We start from the raw sequence: 6,095 nt of genomic DNA, 5'->3' as shown, positions 1-6,095 counted from the left end.
CTCTACTCTACTCTACTCTACTCTACTCTACTCTACTCTATTCCCCTGGAATAAACAATTAAAAGTGCACTCTATTTTAATATTGAGAGATTTTAATCAAAAGCTGAAAGACTTGTTTGCTAACATCAGAGGTGAACAACCAATCCTCAGAGAGTGGAAAGCAAAGCCAAACTTAATAAAATCCACTTTGCATTCAAGTTAGAATTTTTCCTTTCGTGACTAAAATGTGCCTGTAGCGACCACTGGTGGCACTTTGAGGTGTTGCATCCCACGCTGCACAGCACATTGCTTGACATATTTCTTTGACTTTTTGACAACTCACAATGACATACAATTAAACATGTGAAAGACTGTATTGGGACGAGCACTGTGGGTGCCAGTCCTGCATTTGATCGAAGATGGTTGACTCAAACATGTAAGGAATGGACTTAAATTAGCAATATTGATTATCCTTTTATTAGGAATCAGAAAATCAGCGATATTTGTGATAGGGGGAGCAGATGAAACCATCCCTACATTTACAATTTTACTCATCTCACGTAGGTGGGCTTCTATTTCCCATTAGAAAATAAAAAGATAAAAAAAGCTTATCTATGGAATCAATGTTTTTCCCCTTTTTTCCTCTGTGGCTGTCCTCAACTTTAATCTACGTGGAGGGAAGTATACAGTGGAGTACCCCAAGGCTCTGTTTTAGGCCCAGTACTCTTCAACATCTTCATCAATGTCTTGGACGAGGGGATAGATGGGGAAATCATCAAATTTGCAGATGACATCAAGCTGGCACGAATAGCCAGTACTCCAGAAGATAGGCTTAAGATACAGAAGGACCTTGACAGATTTGAACATTGGGCGCTATCTAACAAAATGAAATTCAATTGTGAAAAAAGTAAGGTTTTACATTTAGGCAAGAAAAACCAAATGCACAAGTACAGTATATGTGGTACCTTGCTCAATAGCAGTAACTCTGGGAGGGATCTTGGAGTCCTAGTGGACAACCATTTAGATATGAGCCAGCAGTGTGCAGCAGCTGCCAAAAAACCAACACAGTTCTAGGCTGCATAAACAGAGGGATAGAATCAAGATCACGTGAAGTGTTAGTGCCACTTTATAATGCCTTGGTAAGGCCACACTTGGAATACTGCATCCAGTTTTGGTCACCACGATATAAAAAGGATGTGGAGACTCTAGAAAGAGTGCAGAGAAGGGCAACAAAGATGATTAGGGGACTGGAGGTTAAAACATATGAAGAATAGTTATAGGAACTGGATATATCTAGTTTAATGAAAAGAAGTACTAGGGGAGACATGATAGCAGTGTTCCAATATCTCAGGGGCTGCCACGAAGAAGAGGGAGTCAAGCTATTCTCCAAAGCACCTGATGAGGGTAGGACAAGAAGCAATGGGTGGAAACAAATCAACAAGAGAAGCAACTTAGAACTAAGGATAAATTTCCTGGCAGTGAGAACAATTAATCTGTGGAACAACTTGCCTGCAGAAGTTGTGAATGCTCCAACACTGGAAGTTTTTAAGAAGATGTTGGATAACCTTTTGTCTGAAGTGGTGTAGAGTTTCCAGCCTAAGCAGACGGTTGGACTAGAAGACCTCCAAGGTCCCTTCCAACTCTGTTATTCTATTTTATTCCTTCTGTCTCCTTCACAGACTTTAACCTGAGCACTGGAGAAGACAAGATAGAAAAAGGGTCCATATTTTATTGTCTTCCATTTACACATCTTTTACAAACAGAGATAAAGTTTTCTTAAATATTTTTCTTCTGCCATATCAAAAAAAAAACATATTATGTTACAGAAAGATGAAAGAATCTACCTGATCCCTTCATGATAGCTCCAGGATTTCATTTGATAACAAAGAAATTTGGTTCCAGAATTAAGTCCCTTGTTGGGACTTTTAAGACTGATTCCAGATTAAAATGTCAGCAAAACTGTATTCTTGCTTTCTGCTCTTTCCAGCTTCTTTGGCTCTGGAGAATTGAAATATTCCAAAAAAAAAATCTTTCAAAAGAAAAGGCAAAGTTGCCAAACAGGAAAAGCAGAGTCGATACTTCACCCAGTAGAATTCCTTTGCTTATACAAGCATGAAGAACCATCAATCCGTACCCATTAGGTTCTTTAAGCCCAGGGGTCAGCAACCTTAAATACTCAAAGAGCCAGAAAGGTCCTAACTGGAAGCCACCATTCAATTCTGGAGCCAACCGGAAATCCGGTTCCCCCATCATAGAGTCTCCTCCTAGCACGGCGTCCTTTTTCCTCTTCCTGTCCTAACCAAAAGCCCTATCAATTGTGGAGCTGATCGGTGACAAGGAGCCGCAGCAGAGGGATGAAAGAACCACATGCGGCTCCAGAGCCACAGGTTGCTGACCACTGTCTTAGCCTTACCCATTCCTGTGCAATTAGTTCCCAGAATCCCCAACAATACGGCCACTGCTGAAACTTGTGTAAAATGAAGTCCATACATCTTGAATGGATCAAGGCTGATTTATTTATACAAAGGTAATCCTCACTTAGCAGCTACAACTGGGACTGACGTAGTCAGTGAGGAGAGAAATCACATGATTACAATTGGACTTACATCTTACATTTCTGGTTGTTAAGTTGTGCCAAATTGTGTTGGTAAGTGAAAAATCACTTGATTATGCGTTACAGTTTTACTTCCGCCTCCCGTACTTACAGTATTGATTCCGATTGTCTCAAGCAGAAATATATGCCAGTTGTGAATTACATAAATGATATTCATGATTGTAATATATATATTTCAAGACTGTGGAACAATTAAGACTGATATCAATATAATCCTCCAAAGCATCCTGAATACACAGAAAATTGTTTGTTGCTGATTTGCTTCTTTTTTTTTTTAATTTGAATTTGTATCCCGCCCTTCTCCAAAGACTCAGGGCAGCTTACATTGTGTTAAGCAATAGTCTCATCCATTTGTATATTATATACAACTTTTATTGCCCCCAACAATCTGGGTCCTCATTTTACCTACCTTATAAAGGATGGAAGGCTGAGTCAACCTTGGGCCTAGTGGGACTTGAACTTGCAGTAATTGCAAGCAGCTGTGTTAATGACAGACTGCATTAGTCTGTTGAGCCACCAGGGGCCCCTTTATCGTGAAGGTAAAGTAATTGCACCAAGAACATTTAGACCTGTCATTCTGGGTATTCATTGCAACAGCCATAAAAGCAAGGACTTGTTTTAAAGTTGTTTTTTTAGCATCGTCATAACTTTGAATGGCCGCTGCACAAGGCAGTCAGTGAAGACTACCTGTATCTAGCTATCTCTGTAAATCAACTCCAGGTTGATCAGCCCAGTTGTATGCAGAAGACTTTGGGTGCATATGTTGGTACAACAAAAGTTGATATAATGTAGATAGAGAAACCATACATTTCATTAGAAGTAGTCGTTGTGTTTTAATGACTTAATTATTACAATTATGTAATAATTGATACCCAGAATTGTGATTAAAAATCATGTCAGTCATTAAGGTCATCACGTGATCAACCTGATTTTACTTTTTTTTTTTGCCATGGTCATTAAGTGAATGTGGCGGTAAAGCAAATATCATGGTCATTAAGAGAACTCATTGTTTACTTAATGACAGGTTTTGGGTTTTTTTGCAGAAAACTGGATGTAAATGTCAAGTTTCCAGCAAAAAGCATTGTACATTGTGGGTCACATGATCTCCGAATGCTACAAATTGCCATAACTATGAGCTGGTTGCTAAATGCCCCAAATGCGATCCTGTGACCATGGGAGAGATGACTGAATGCGGGAAATACAAATCCGAGTCTTAAGTACTTTTTTGCGGGTGGGAGTCCAATGTAACTTAGAAGGGACACTGTCATTAAGTGAGACCTGTCAACCCTGAAGCTGACCTAACAAAAGCCATCTTGACAGCTTCAGTGTTGCCATACTACAGCTGAGGGATAGGGAGGGGGGATTTGAGATAGCTGGGACTTTGTAGCCAAAACAAAATACTTTCTCTTTGTTGTGACCCAGGCCCAAGTAGGTAGTAGGAAACTCAGTCAGTGAAAAAACAAACTTTATTCGAACAGCTTAGAGTTACTTCATTCCCAGCGTAGTTCAACTAAATTAAAGCAAATTCCTCCCAACACAAATTCCTCAGTCCTATCGCAAACCTTGGTCCAATTAGGCAAACTGCCAAAGGCCTTTCTTGGCAAACGTTCAGAAGACACCGATACAAAATAAATGCAAGAAGACAAAGCTATCAACGTTATTTTCTGGCAAAGCCCAAACGCCGGTGCTGGTCTGTTTTAAGCCTTATGGGAAGGGCCAATCATCTCTTGGCCCTACTCCCAAGTCATCCTCTTTGCTTGAGCTGGTCTTGCTCCTCATGCGTGCATTAGGAACAGGCTCCTCCTGTTCCTCTGCCTCACTACTATCAGTTTCTGGAGGCTCTGGAGTCCGCACCTCACTCCTCGATAGCCCTGGCCCCACCTCTGCCTCATCACTGTCTGACGCCGCTGCCAGCTCCGCAGGCTGCTGGTGGACCGCAACACTCTTGGGAACCAAGGACACTCTCACACCTGGTTAGAGGAAGGCAGAGTGATGTCACCAGGCAACTAGACAACACCGTGATTGGACCATGTGACTAATTGTTTTGAGAAAGTGCACAAACTTTTACTTTTAATTAGGTGGAAACCGCAGGAGCCTTCAGAGTTGGTTTTCACCAGACATGTGCCAATATGATCTATCCAATAAAGCTATTCTTTGAGGAATCTACCTGCCTCGGAGTTTTGCTTGCTATTACTGGTCTATTACTTGGAACCCTGACACTACTTTTATCATCAAAGCCTGGTGATAAATGGCAAAGCAATTTTCAGCTGCTTGGAGTGAGGATAAGTGCATAATAATCTTCTGTTCAAGACTATATATTCCAATATTCTAAAAAATGATGGGGGATGGAGGCATATTCAGAATTATAGGCTGAATTGTCATTGTGTGACCAAATTTAATTTTCCTAGCTTTGCAAACAAAATGACGGGAAGGCTGGGGTGATTGGCATAAGAGCTTTTGTTATTGTTTCAAAAACCTGATTTTACTTTTTTTTTTTGCCATGGTCATTAAGTGAATGTGGCGGTAAAGCAAATATCATGGTCATTAAGAGAACTCATTGTTTACTTAATGACAGGTTTTGGGTTTTTTTGCAGAAAACTGGATGTAAATGTCAAGTTTCCAGCAAAAAGCATTGTACATTGTGGGTCACATGATCTCCGAATGCTACAAATTGCCATAACTATGAGCTGGTTGCTAAATGCCCCAAATGCGATCCTGTGACCATGGGAGAGATGACTGAATGCGGGAAATACAAATCCGAGTCTTAAGTACTTTTTTGCGGGTGGGAGTCCAATGTAACTTAGAAGGGACACTGTCATTAAGTGAGACCTGTCAACCCTGAAGCTGACCTAACAAAAGCCATCTTGACAGCTTCAGTGTTGCCATACTACAGCTGAGGGATAGGGAGGGGGGATTTGAGATAGCTGGGACTTTGTAGCCAAAACAAAATACTTTCTCTTTGTTGTGACCCAGGCCCAAGTAGGTAGTAGGAAACTCAGTCAGTGAAAAAACAAACTTTATTCGAACAGCTTAGAGTTACTTCATTCCCAGCGTAGTTCAACTAAATTAAAGCAAATTCCTCCCAACACAAATTCCTCAGTCCTATCGCAAACCTTGGTCCAATTAGGCAAACTGCCAAAGGCCTTTCTTGGCAAACGTTCAGAAGACACCGATACAAAATAAATGCAAGAAGACAAAGCTATCAACGTTATTTTCTGGCAAAGCCCAAACGCCGGTGCTGGTCTGTTTTAAGCCTTATGGGAAGGGCCAATCATCTCTTGGCCCTACTCCCAAGTCATCCTCTTTGCTTGAGCTGGTCTTGCTCCTCATGCGTGCATTAGGAACAGGCTCCTCCTGTTCCTCTGCCTCACTACTATCAGTTTCTGGAGGCTCTGGAGTCCGCACCTCACTCCTCGATAGCCCTGGCCCCACCTCTGCCTCATCACTGTCTGACGCCGTTGCCAGCTCCGCAGGCTGCTGGTGGACCGCAACACTCTTGGGA

Source organism: Ahaetulla prasina, chromosome 6, assembly GCF_028640845.1.
Source record: "Ahaetulla prasina isolate Xishuangbanna chromosome 6, ASM2864084v1, whole genome shotgun sequence".
Classification (NCBI taxonomy): Eukaryota; Metazoa; Chordata; class Lepidosauria; order Squamata; family Colubridae; genus Ahaetulla; species Ahaetulla prasina.
Note: the sequence above shows the minus strand (reverse complement) of the source record.